This window comes from Marmota marmota, unplaced genomic scaffold, assembly GCF_001458135.2.
Source record: "Marmota marmota marmota unplaced genomic scaffold, marMar, whole genome shotgun sequence".
NCBI lineage: Eukaryota > Metazoa > Chordata > Mammalia > Rodentia > Sciuridae > Marmota > Marmota marmota.
The window spans coordinates 4,858,353-4,872,808 of record NW_025999941.1 but is presented as its reverse complement, the minus strand read 5'-3'; the positions used below and the strand labels follow the sequence as shown (position 1 = coordinate 4,872,808).

Sequence of the window (14,456 nt, the reverse complement as noted above, 5' to 3'; positions counted from 1 at the left end):
TTGGGGGTAATCTGTTACATACTGATAGATGATATACAGACAGTTTATGTTAAAAGTCTTGCTCCTATAGGAGAGCTGCACTGGGGCTGTGGAGAGCAGACTTGTCAGCTGCCAAGTTTGGGAGTAATTTGTTACATAACAAAAGACAACTAATACAAGTGGTGTTTACATTATAAAAAGAAAACACTTGCTTTCCACCCCCATCCCTACCCTACAACCTAACAACATCTCTGTGGGAGATCCTGAGTATATTTCTGCTCTGCTGCTGTCTCAGATCACAAAACAGCTCCCTCTCAGAACCTGCTACTCCACCTGTAGTCCCTAGGACCAGCACCATCAGCATTAGAAATGTAGGTTGGGTTTGCAGGCCCCACCCAGACCGGTTGAATCCAAATCTACATTCTAACAATGAGTGGTTAAAGTCTGGCTCATAATAAAGTTTGAGACACCCTGGGCTGCAGCTGTGGTTCTCAATCACAGGAGAACTATTAAAGGTATTGATGCCCAGGCCTTAGGGGTGGGGCCAGAGCACCAAGACTTATAAACCTCCAGGTGACAACATGCAGCCAGGGTTGAGAATCAACTCTCTAGGAGCCAACCTAGTCTTATCCCACTCCCAATTCCGTCCTGACAGCCAGGGCTCAGTGGGTCCCAGGATCTTTCATGAGCCCCACATTCAGGGATAAGAGCTATAGAGCAGAGGTTAGTCCCTTGGGTCACTACCCCCAATCTCCTGAATCTCTTTTTACCTTAAATGCCCCTTTCTGGGGTTCCTCTGCCATCCTCCCAAACATAGGCACACCCCTGAATTTCCATCCTCAAACCTCCTCCTGGCTCACTTTCCTAAAATTATTTTAATTATAAGTCACTTCAAACATATGGAAAGTACAGAAAATGTGCCCACCACCTGGATTGAACACATGCTTACACTTTACCTTATTTGCTTCACATCTTTTATTTTTTGCAGAAATAAGACTTTTTGGACACAGCCCTATGCCCTTTATCTGTAATCCTGCATTTACTCTTTTACTATCTACATACGACACCTAAAACAACAGAGAACAGATTCTAAGACCTTCAGTCTCAGGGCATGGTGACCTTTGTATTTCAGTACCTTTTTCACGGTACTCCAGGCTACAAAAGTACCTAGAAGTCCCTCTGATTGAAGAATGAAGTCTAAACAACTTAGTATTTGTTTATAGCCTGATAACCTAGTGGGATCTTGGAAAGAAAAAACAGTATGCTTAATTGAAAGAAAATATTTTCTTTCCTTCTTAAATAACCATGAACACTTACTAATTAGAAGGTGGATTCTGCACAGCTTCTCAAACCTTAAAGTCACACTGGACATTAGCACCCTTGTTTCCTGTTCCACAGTGATTTTCTTAGTGACCACCCAAAATCCCACTTCACAAAGATATAATGTCATCAAGAGGAACGTGGTGCTCTCTAATTTTGTGAACCACCTCACGTTCATGGTGCCATCTTAACAGATATTGCTGGGTTTCCCTTAAAGTTGGAAACTATCCTATGGCCATGCTGTGAGCTTTCTGCAGTGTCCTGGCTTGCAAAATTTGGGTGCCACCAATGTACAGCATTGTTGTATGCTCTAAAGAGATTACATACATGCAATCCCCCTTAGCAATCACATCCCCTCTCCTTCCCTAACTGAAAACTGTTCTAAGCAAAACCCCTCCATCTCCCTCCTCAGACTGTTATCCTCTCCAGCTCCAGACAGACATCCCAAAGACCATATACTTCCAGAATATGCCCTGAAGAGAACTTGACACCTTGCCCAACAAGCCTCCTCTTCCTCCTCTTTCCATGGGCAGCACCACTGCCCTGGTAACATCCAAGCTCAAAACCCCAGGTATCAGTCTGCTCCAGCCACCATCCTCACTCCACAACTGGCCTGAGGACCTGGGCCAGAGGATGCTTTGATTCCTCTTCTCTGTTTTCTGAGCCAACCTGACATTTCAGGATCATCCCAAACTTCCCTCGGCTCTGGATTCTCCTCACTCATCTAATTCCGATACCAGCTTTTTCCAGATGAACTATTACGTACCACATAAGTGGCTTCTCAGAGAGTGTCATCACATCTGCTGTTCAGCCTGGAGGCCTTGATACCAGTCTCACTCCAACCTCCCTCCTGTCCAGTCCTGTCTCTCATTGCTAACCCTAGAGTCAAGTCAGACTAACCTGCTGCTAACTCTTATACGCACCCAGAATCCTTCAAACACCATGTCTCTACCTCCATTGGAACCTTCACCTGACATTCCCTTCCCTTCCTCTGGATCCTCTGGATTAGTCAAGGTTCCCAGAGAGACAGAACCAACAGGATGTATATGCATGTGTCGTGTGTATGTGTGTGTGTGTGTGTGTGTGTGTGTGTATAGATAGATAGATAGGTAGATGGACAGATAGTGACAGAAAGAAACAAACATCTTTATTTTAAGAATTTGGTTTATGTGATTGTAGGAGTTGGAGAATCCAAAATTTCAGATAAGGCCAGAGGCCAGAGACCCAGGGGAGAGTTGATATTGCAGTCTTGAGTCCAAAGGCTGTATGGAGTCAGAATTTCCTCTTCCTTGGGGTCCTCAGTCTTTTAAGGACTTCAACTGATTGGATGAGGCCCACACACATACAGAGGGTCATCTGCTTTTATTCAAAGTCTGTTGATTTAAATGTTAATCACATTTAAAAAGCAACAGGTAACCTGGTGTTTGATCACAACCTAGCCAAACTGATAGAAAATTAACCATTATGGGCTGGGGTTGTGGCTCAGTGGTAGAGCACTTGCCTGGCTCATGGGAGGCCCAGGGTTCTATCCTCAGCACTACATAAAAATAAATAAATAAAATAAACGTAATGTATCCAACTACAACTTAAATAAATAAATAAATAAATACTTAAAAAGGAAAGAAAGAAAATTAACTGACAGGCGTTAGTCAGGAGATCTGGCTGATTGACAGGCGTTTCCGCCGTTACACCCTGCTTCAAGGCTAAGTTCTGGCAGGACTGCCTAAGTCAATCATTCATTCAACGAATATGTATTGAGCATTCCGTGTATTTGCAAGGCCCTGTTCTAAATGCTGGCCATACCAAAGTTAAACAAAAGAGACAAAAAATAAATAAATAAATAACTTTACCTTCATGGGCCTGACCTTCAGGACCAGAAAAATAAACAATAGACAAATAAATAAAAATAATAAATGAAATTCAATTTTTAAGTTATGTCAAATAGAAAAATAAAGCAGAGAGAAGGGAGAGTAAGAGATAGCAATCCCAAGAGAAGTTTGTAAAATTTTTAAAAAATAGGAGGATCAGAGGATGCCTCACCCAGGTGAAATTTAAGTAAAACCACGAAGACAGCAGAGCAAGCCCCAGGATAAGGTGTGGAGGTCTCGCAAGGTACTATAAACGTAAACAAGCAGGGGTTCGAGGGTTGTAGGAGTTCAGCCTGCTGAAGGTTGGCCAGTCCACCAACAGGAAAGCAGTCGCTGCTGGGGAGGCCAATCCTGCAACCTCGCTGACGGTGACCGCTGGAAACATTCTGGCTTTACCTGGACTGAGCTGGGAGTCTGCAGGGCTTGGAGCAGGGAAGACCAATGGGGAAGACACCTGGCCATGACCGACCAAGGCAGTGGGGAACCAGAGCCAGTGAGTAGAAGTGGGAGCAGCAAAGAAATTCTAGGTCTCTTCTGAAAGTAAGAAAATGGGTTTATTAAGCCAGGCACAGTGGCGCACACCTGTAATCCCAGGGGCTCCAGAGGCTGAGGCAGGAGGATCCTGAGTTCAAAGCCAGCCTCAGCAAAAGCAAGGCACTAAGCAACTCAGTGAGACCCTGTCTCCAAATAAAATACAAAATAGGGCTGGGGATGTGGCTCAGTGGCTGAGTGCTCATGAGTTCAATCCCAGGTACCCGACTCCAAAAATGGATTTATTGATGGATTGGAAATATGGAAGGAGAAACAGAGGGCATCTGAGATACCTCCAGGGCAGGTTGCCTGAGCAAGCAGAAGCTGGAATGGCCATCTTCTGAGGAAGCCAGGAGCTGATTTTAGCCACATTCATTGCATCTCAGTAGAAGGGCTTAGTGGGCAGCTGGATATACCAGCTTGGAGCTTTTGGCAATGCCACATCTCTCCACCCGAAAGCAGACCCTCTTCATCCCCTATCACAGCCATCCCAAAGCCCTCTCATGGACACACAATAAAGGCCAACTCAGTCAACACCCTTAGGGAGTAGGCAAAACATTTACATACTAAAGAATGAAGAGCAGCCTTTGAATCTCCTCCTGTCCCACTGCCCTTGGCCACCAGTGCTGCTCAAGTTCCCTTTTTTTTTTTTGGTGGTGGTGGGGGGGGAAGGGAGGTAACCAGGAATTAAACTCAGGGGCCCTCGACAACTGAGCCACTTCCCCAGCCCTATTTTGTATTTTATTTAGAGACAGGTTCTCATTGAGTTGTTAGTGCCTTGCCGTTGCTGAGACTGGCTTTGAACTTCACATCCTCCTGTCTCAGCCTCCCAAACTGCTGGGATTACAGGCATGAGCCACCACACCTGGCTTCAAGTTCCCTTTCTTAACAGTCCAGCACAAGGTACACAGGCTCTGGAACCATTCTGCCTGGGCTCAAAACCTTGTGAGTATACTTCCTGGCTAAGTGACCTCGAAGAAGCCTTTTAACCTTGTTTATATATATATATATATATATATATATATACATACACACACACACACACACATACTTAATTTTAGTTATAGGTGGACACAATACTTTTATTTTATTTTTAAGTGGTGCTGAGGATGGAATCCAGTGCCTCACGCATGCTAGGTGAGTGTTCTACCTCTGAGCCACAATCCCTGCCCTTAACATTGGTTTTTTCATCTGTAAAATGGATATGACTATAGCGTAAGGATTAGATGAGGTAGAATGAATTAATATTTGACAGAGCTTAAGAAGTCTCTGATAGACCCAAACTGATCTTTTCTTAAAATTGGGCATCTCCCCACAAAACCATGAAAAGATAATTTCGGCTTTACTATAAATTACTGCAAATTCTGAACCTGCTTGGAATGCCTGCCCGTGCCTTGAACTCACCCATGCCTGGCTCTCTGACCAGATAGCAGCCCTCTCTGAAACTTTAGTGATGCCTCACAAATCTTGGCCTTCCCTGGCCAGACAACGACCCTCTCTGAGGCTCTAATGGTCCTCATAAATTCTGATGTTGGGGCCAGCAAAAAATGTAAACTACCATTAGTGTGATGCTTGTCAGAGTTTTGTTATCTGTAACCCCCCTTTGTGTAACTTTCTGGGCTATAAAGCTGGGCTTCAGGAAAGCTGGGGTGCTGTCTTGTTCCCGCCATTTTGGGAGGGAGAGGCAGCCCGGCCGGTCGAAATAATAAGCTTGCTTTAATTTGATTTTAATTGGAGTCAGTGGTCTTTTCTTGTGTCCTGGTCTAACAGTCTCAGGCTCACAGAATTAGTAGTATAAATGTTAACCACTTTAGCACTATATGAGCATTACTTGCTGTCCATCTAAAGAGTCCTTTTAACCTATTCAGGCCTGTATCCATCATAATTGCACGAAAAGCGTGATTATAAGGTATCACAAGACACTTCAAAATCCCCCAAACCTCTCCAAACAACAAAATAAAAAAGTATTTAAATGAACGGTCTGATATCTTTGTATTTTGTAGCTCTGAAATTTGGTCATACACAATGCGATCGAGTTCCATTAATAAGAATCCATGACTAACCCAATCTCTTCTTATCTAACTTTATGCATAAGATCTGTTACAACAGTGTCCCAAAGTCTGAGGAATCACAGAGCTACTCCTTAACACTTGAAGAGTCCTCAGGACAAGGGTGAAATCAAAATAGGGAGTTTCAACATACACACATGCACACATCCCCCCCCACACATACACACACCCACACCCACACACATACACACACACATCCCAGGAGCTAGTGATCATCTGTAAAATATTAATTCTGACCCTCAAGGAGGTCTGCCTATCGAAGCTATTTGCTTCTGATGGGACAAACTCAGGGCTAAAAGCCAAAGCAAGTTGTCACTGAAAGACAGCTGGCTTCCTAGTCAAAAAATATGGAAACTTCTGGTCCAGGATCATAAAACAGCCTGAGTTTGTTAGTATCACTCACACAAAGTGACCAAACATAGCTTGTGTCGATCTTTCACCTCTGACTGGTCTTGCTGCCTGTTAACACCCCATCTTTTGAACCAGATTCTAGAGTAGTGAAACCCACAGAAGAGGAGGAAGCCACAGTATAACTGGGACATTGAGGTCGCCAACCCTCTCCATCGCCCCCTGCACCCCCAAGGCAGGTCAGACTCAGGAAAACCCCAAATGGGCCTTTAAGTACCCCAAATGGAGTCTCTTCCCATCTCCCTCTTGGCAGGTAGCCATCACCATAGAATGCGACCTGATTTCCTAGCTCTTTGGTTCTGGCCTGCTGAGAGTGATTTTTCTTCCTGAATTCAGCCCAGGTAGGGAGCAAGTCACACAAATGCATATTTAAAAGCTAAACTGAATCCTTATTTGGAGAGCAAGGAATTAGCAGGGCTCAAGCAGTGGCTATCATTCGCCCGCTGTACTGATCTTTTATGAGAACACATCCTGATAAAATATGCAATGATTATAACGAAAGCCCCTTTGGGGGGCCCAGGAGAACAGGGAAATTCAAACTTATGTCAAAAACTGAATGTGCATGGGAAGAAAGATTATAACACACACACACACACACACACACACACACACACACACAACCTTTAAAAGGTAAACATAAAAGAAACATCAGCTAAATTTCTCTCTTTGTCAGTGAAAAACAGCCTAAGCCTCAGCCATAGCTATTGCCAATCTTTTTTTTCTCCATCTTTTATTGGCGCATTATAGTTGTACATAATGGTGGGATTTGTTGTTACGTATTTGTACATGCACACAATATAGCACTATAATTTGGCCAGTATAATTCCTCAGTATTTTTCTTTTCCCTCCCCTCCTTCCTCCCCCTGGTTCCTTTGCTCTACTGATCTCCATTTGATTTTCATGAGACTACCCCCCAACACACACCTTTCTTTTCCTCTTTCCTCTCTAGCTTCCACATATGAAAGAAAACATACGACACTTGACCTTCTGAGTTTGGCTTATTTCACTTAACAGAATGGTCTCAAGTTCTATCTATTTTCCTGCAAATCTCATAATCTCGTTTTTCTTTGTGGCTGAATAAAACTCCATTGTGTATATACACCACATTTTCTTTATCCATTGATTCACTGATGGACACCTAAGCTGGTTCCATAGTTGGGCTATTGTGAATTGGGCTGCTATAAATATGGGTATACATGTATCACTATAGTATGCTGAGTTCAATTCTTTAGGGTAAATACCTAGGAGGGTATGGCTGGGTCATATGGTGGTTCCATGCCTAGTCTTTTGTGGAACCTCCATACTGATTTCCAAAGTGGTTGTACTAATTTACAATACGAAATGCCTACTATAGGGGTGCACTATGAAATAGCTTCTGGTAGTGAAAAAATATTCCAAGTCTCTGTTATTTGATTTGGTGGCCACTAGATACTCTGGACCTAGTGAAACTGAGGAAGAGAATTTTAATTGTGTCTAAGTTTAATTCATTTATATACACATATCAATAGCCACTCATAGCTAGTGGGTAGTGTTTGCAGCAGCTCAACTACAGACACTTCAACCCAACATTGGGCAACAACTTTTTTGTTCCTTCAATAAAATCACAATCCTAATCAACCAATATCTTAAATTATGGCCCAAATTAGTACTTCTACATAGGCCCTGGCCTCACCAAACTCTGCAACCTTAAAAGAAGAAGAATACTAAAGAGAGTGATTCAGTATACCATTTCCTGTAACTTTGTTCTGACTAACGGGCTGACATTTCTCTTACACTATGGCTTTGTGTATTTGGAACTCTGTGCTTGTAGATGGATTCTATATTCGTGAAACCAGAATGTCACAGTCTTTCCCCTTAAGGTCACGAAAATGTGAAGTTAGGGCAAACAAACTCGGCTAAGCTTCAGTTTCCTCAAGGCTAACATGAAAATCACATCAGTACTCACCTCTCATGAAGATTAAATTCAAATAATGCAGCTAAGTTCCCAACAGGCCCAGCAGAGAGTAACCTCTCAGCAACTTCGAGTCATACTTATTTTGTTAATAACAATCACAAAATTTGTACTAAAAAATGAATGGTGCTAAACAACGCAAGTTCACAGTTGGCAAAGTTTTCCTAGGTCCAAACACCTGTCTCCCAGGCTAGGGTTAAGTAGCCTCTAGTAAAATTCATCTTGGGTCCCTAACATCTTGGTCCCCACTGTCAGATTCCAGAGAGCAATGGCCCAGATGGGCACCATGAGTTGTTCAGCCAACAGTGATTGTGCCCTTAACCTTGGCAGGCCCTATGATAAGCTCTCTGTACTAGGTTGAGTGGAACAGTCCCCAAACATAGTAGAAGATCTCAAGATTTCACTATTGGGGACTGGGGTTGTGGCTCAGTGGTAGAGCACTTGCCTAGCATGTGTGAGGTACTGGGTTCGATTCCGAGCATCACATATAAATAAATGAATAAAATAAAGGTCTATCAACATCTTTTAAAAAATTAAAAAAGAAAAAATAAGATTGCACTGTTGGTCATCTGGTCCCTGCAAAGCTTGGTCAGCACTGGGACACCTTGAGGACATGTAAAAATTTCATCCCTGGTCCCACCAGGAAGAGAGGCTGATTTCCTGCTTCCTGAACCAGACAAGGTCAGGTTCTGTGGCAGGCCCCACAGAGAGGAATTAAGGTGTAAGGGGACCTGAGGGGGCCAGGCCCATTTTCTCAGCCAGGATAATAAGAGGGGTGTTGACAGGCCATGTTTCTCACTGAGAGGCCAAATCACTTTCACAGGAAAGCTGTTCTATGAGCCTTCAAAAAGCCAAATCTGACCTGTCTCACAAAGCAAACACAACCCCTTTCAACAGCCTGCTGCCCAAACTGGTGAAACCCGAGGGGACTCTCCACCAAGTTCACATCAACAAGACCAATAGGCCAGAAATCCCGCCAGAGTTTCTAAGCAGAAGTTAGCGGAATTTTGTGGGGCCTGGGGGTTATTTTTCTTTTTATAGAAAGCACTCAATCAATCTTTCACAACCAAGGGTACATTCCCCAATGGAATTCCCTTCTCCGAAGATCTCTAAAGATAAAATATTCATCAGATTGTCTGCAATAATTTAAGCTTAAACCCACTTCCTGGCAGAGTCAGGGACTCTTGTAACCCCTCTACCTACAAAAACAACATGTTCCAGACTGTCTCAAGTGGTTTTGATTTCTGGATCCCTCTGGCCCAGGAGAACACTAATCAAACCATGGTCTTGAATTTGAGATAGGAAAACAGGATTGTGATATACTTTCCAAAATCTCATACTTGTGTTCTTTCCTGATAAGACTGTAAAATAGTACCATCATGTTGAAAAAAAATCTGGCCATTTTTTAAAAAGGTTCACATATACCTCCTCTGGGCCCCAGCAATTCACTCTAGCTATTTATCCATGAGAAATGAGAACATATGCCCCTGGAAAGACTTGTGCACAAAAGTTCAAAGCAGTATTGCTCACAATACTCGTCAACAAACAAAAAAATCCTGGGCAAAACCCACGTGTTCACTGACAGGGGAATAAATAAACACACGTTGGTACAGACATACCTTTGAAATATTACACTGCAGTAAAAAAGATAAAATTACCAATATACACAACATGCATGAATCTTAAAAAACATACTGAGTAAAAGGAGCTTTGCATCATACTGTAGATATAATTCAATTCATATGAAGTTCAAGAACAGGTTAAACTAATCTATGCTAAGAAACAGCAGTACTTGGTGTGGATAAAGTGGGGACATGAAGTGACTGGGAAAGGGGATGAAAAAACTTTCTGGGGTGATGGTAATGTTCTCTGTCTTGATAGGGACTAGGGTTACATAAGTGCCTGCTTCTGTCAAACATTCTGCAAATGGCACTCTCAAGATCAGCACATTTCATTATATGTATATAAATTTTACCTTAAGAAAATCATGATTGAACTCTCATAAAATGTGTGCTGAAATGTTTGTAAGTGACTTGTGCCAGTATCTATAATTTACTTTAAAATTCATATAACAATAAACTGCTGATAGATGGGTAAAGGAGCAGATGGACAGATGTGTAATAATGCCAATATAAGAAAACGTTAATTATAGAGTCAAGGTATCGTATTGGGGTGGTCGCTGTTCTTGTAACTTTTCTGTATCTTAAAAATGGGATGGGAAGTGGTGGAATAGAGTCACACTGCCCTTCCCTTAGTCCACCAAGCAAGGTAACCATGCCTATCACACCATGGGACCACCTAGTTTCAATTCTGAGGAGAAGCAAAGAGTGGAGGAACAAGGAGCTTATAGGAACCCATATCACTCATGCCAAATATTTTTTGCCTGTTTCCCTACAGACAAAGCTGTTGCAATTATTTGAATGTAAGCCAAAAATTCCTGCTCTCGAGGGAGAAAAAGAACTCACTGACTTGTATCCCCAATTTATTCTATTTCAATTCCTGCATCAAACCTATTAGCCAATTGCACAATACTCCGCTTCCATTTGCCCCATGTCCATGCAGCCAAAAAACAAAGAAAAACCAACCCAGGGACTTGCTATACAAATGCAGCCAGAGGATGATGTCCCAGTCCTGGAGCTGGAATTACTCAGAAAGGCCAGAAACCCCACTGAAGGCAAAAGAGGATGCAGAGCTCAGTCTGAGGTTAGAGTGATTTCACTGAGGTTAGTGCACATGCACCAAAGAGCCCCAAACAGCTTGTTGCTTAACCCCTCTGTGGGGCTTGTGACATCTGGGGTCACTTGAACTTCCTTGGAATTCAGCTGTTCAAAAGTACAAATTAAGAATCCCAGCGGCTGGGGCACGTGGGGTGCATAGTGGCCCTACCCACAGGCCCAGAGGTCGCTCACATTACAACCAGCTTCCTTCCTGGCAAGGCCTCACTTATCCTGAGATGACACACGATGGCAGGGGTTGGAAGACGCCCTAGTCTGACTGCACACCCAGCATCTGAAAACTGCTGTTCTGACGATAAGAAAAGGCTGTTGCTGGGGACCAGGGCAGACACTCACATGCAGAGATCTGTGCCAGACTTAAAAAAAAAATACTTTTGGCTTGTTTATTTTTAAGCCCCCAAACAAACTCACTGACACCACCCAGTGTCCCTGGGAACCATCCACAGCTACATAGGACAGCTGAGCCAGGGCAACAGAGGCAGCAGAGAGTGTGCCTGGGTCTAGAACCTTGGCCTCCACCGGTTTCTCCCTGCCAAAGACAGCGGTACCTGAGGTGAAGGGCACCAACCCTGGCCTGGGACTCAGATGGGCGTGTATGACAACCGGCTTCCTCCTCCCCGCCCAGATTCAAACCCATCCAAGTGTCCCCTGCACCTAAGAAAGTGATTTAGGATGAGAGAAAATAATTTCTTAAAAGGGGGGAATCCCCATTTGAGTGCCGGGGACTCTCCACCTCTCTGTGTCTACAGTGGCAGCGGCCCCTCTTCCGAGCGCGCAGCATGTCTGCTTCCCTCATCCACAGCCTCTGTCCTGGGAGCAAGCCCACCTCTAGGGCGCACGCAGAGCGGCAGCCGGCGCAGCTCCACGCCGCCCTATCCCACCTACCTCACCCCAGGCCCGCGCACTTCTGAAAACCTGTACTCCAACACCTGACCTTTGCTGAGGACCCTTACAGCAGTGTACTCCGGACCCACCTGTAGCCTCAGAACTCCCCTTCTGCGTCCTTCCTAGGCGATCCAGAGAGCCCAAAGCCCACGACCCCCAACAGGCCACTCCCGAGTGCCTCTCTACAAAGCGTCAGAGATTTTTTTTTTTCCTTCAAAAAAGTTGGTCCGAGACACTGGCGCCCCATCGATCTGCCCCGTCCCCATTCCACCTGGGGCAGGGAGGTTCAATTGGCAGCTCCGGAGCCCCGGCACAGGACAACCTGCAGGGAGGTGCCACGAGGGCTCGCCCTGCCCGCCGGGGACCTGATCCGCAGGGCCAAAAGGATGGGCCTGTGCACGCCGACACCCGGAGACCTACTGTGTCCCCACTTACCTTTCGCGACCGGCGACGGAGAAGGCGCGGGCTCGGGTTCCCTGAGACAGCGTGTTGCGTCCCGGGAGGAAAGTTTGTGCCATACAGAGGAGGCGGCGCACGGAGGACGTGGGCGCCAGTGGGTGGGGGCAGAGGGTGGTGGCGCGGCGTGCTCTAGTGTCAGTCCCTCAGGCGATCAGTGAGTGCGTCCCTCCCCGGAGCCAGCGGCCGCCGCGCTCCCGCTCACTGCGCCCTGCGCCCGGCGCGCTCCGGCTCCAGCCCCGACGCGCCCCGCCCGCCGCCGCCGCCGCGCGTCCGCCGGCTACACTTCCTCTTCCTCTGAACTCATGTGCAAAATATGCTGCGCTGCATCTTCAGGGGAAGCCAAGCGGCCCCTGACAGCCGCCGCGGGAGCAGTGGGCCCGCCCAGCGCCCCCTCCGCGTCCTGCGCCCTCTCTGAGTTCTGCGCCGCCACATCCACGTGGCCAAGCTGTGAGCGATCCTCGCCGCCTCGCGACCCAGGGGTCCGAGGCTCACCGACCCTTCCTCTCGACCCCTCCTAACCAAGGTCGTGTACGGTCAGGGTCAGGCGAGCAAGTGGGAGAGTGGGATCCCCCAAGATTTGAATCAGGATGCTGGAAGGGCGACCGTCATCCAGGTGCAGCTGCCTGAGGGCGGGGGAAGGGGAGACCTTAAGAGAGGACCATTCCTGGACCCCATTCCACAGGTGGGCGCGTCTCCAGCGCTGCCCAAGTTCTTTCTTGGGTGTTGGTAGTTCAGGAGAGGATTAATGCCACTGTCCGCTGGTGGAACGCTATTCTGCCTACTCCAGGTGTTCACAGGTCTGAGACTATCTGGGAATCATTAGCCTGGCATCTTGAGGCCGCCCAGGGAAACGACATAAAATGCCAGGACAGGGCTGCATTACCAAAATGAAGATGTGAGGCATTGGGTCCATTCTAAAAGATTTTCTTTTTTATGGGGTTACTGGGGGTTGAACTTGGAGGGGTTTTACCACTGAATTACATCTCCAGCCCATTTTATATATTTTTTTTACTTTACGATAGGGTCTCACTAAATTTAGGGCTAAATTGCTGAGGCTGCCCTCAAATTTGCAATTGTTCCACCTCAGCCTCCTGAGCCACTGGGATTACAGGCATGCACCAACGTCCGGCAAGATTTTCTTCTTGAAACTGTTTAAATAAAGCAAAATTACCGTGTAGTGGTTAAGAGCGGAATCCTAGGGCCAAATGGTCAGGGTTGGTTTCCCGGCCTCTCTGCTTACTCCTGTGTGACTGATTTGGGCCTGTTCATTTGTCAAATAGCACTTCCCCATGGGTTATTAAATGTAAAGTGTTTAGGAAGCACTCCATAACTTAGCTATTATTATTATAAAGAGGTTGGAACAAGAAGGCTGAAATAATTTAGTTAATTATCTCCATTTTCTGGTTGGGCTAAGAGGGGTCCTTAGGCATCTGAACCTCCCCCCACCGAAGCCTGTGGAGGGCTGGTTTAGGCCCTATTGTGTTTTAATGAGGTTCTTCTGGTACTAATAACACCCCTCAGGGGGTAAGGAAGCACTATTTTGTTTTTAATAACTTGTCTTGTTAGCACAGTTTCTCAGAGATATTCCCTGTACCCATTCCAGTTGTTTTCCTCCCCTCTGTCCATCACTGGATGGTAGTTGTTATTGTTGTTGTTGTTGGTTTTGTTTTGGTTGGTGTTGTTTCCCCCTTTCCCTTCCCACCCACCACTTTCTGGTGTCACTCACCAGCATTACCCTGATTTTCTCCTTCCTTACCCCCATACACACTTTAGTTTGCCATTTTAGAGAAAATGATAAGACCAGGTGACAGCCTACACCCAGGTTCAAATAATAGTGTGTGGGAACATGGACCAGTGACACCACTGATAGTTTTGAACACCCACTGATGAAGTCAAAGGGAGACTTTTTTATGTCACTTAATGATCCTGCTTGAGGCCCCGAGTTGCTCTCAGGGCCTCTCTGAAGTCTTTCTGATCCTTTGATGGCTACTACACTGAAGAAAGAAAACAACATTTATAGGTGTTAACCAGTAGTTCACATGTCAACACTGGGTATATAAAGGAAGAAAAAAGAAAAAAAAAAGAAAGGAAGGAATGTCACATAATGTGATTATAGTTGAGGGAGGTAGTTTATTTAAGCAAATCATTCCCACTCTATAAGATTTTTGTGCACACTTGTACTTTGGTGCATGGTTTCTATTTAAACACCAGGTCCTTGAGGTTAATAAGCTATTCTGATTGTTTCCATTTT

At 45.3% G+C, this 14,456-nt stretch overlaps 1 protein-coding gene across 1 annotated transcript in view; it reads right to left on the bottom strand.

Moving 5' to 3' along the window:
• Rftn1 (raftlin, lipid raft linker 1) overlaps nt 1-12,349 on the bottom strand; it is a 196,834-nt gene extending 184,485 nt beyond the window's left edge. The window contains exon 1 of the mRNA XM_015494369.2: nt 12,182-12,349. The gene's annotated coding sequence lies outside the window, so the exon portion shown is untranslated. The remainder of the gene's footprint in view (nt 1-12,181) is intronic.
• Between the last annotated feature and the right edge of the window lie 2,107 nt (nt 12,350-14,456).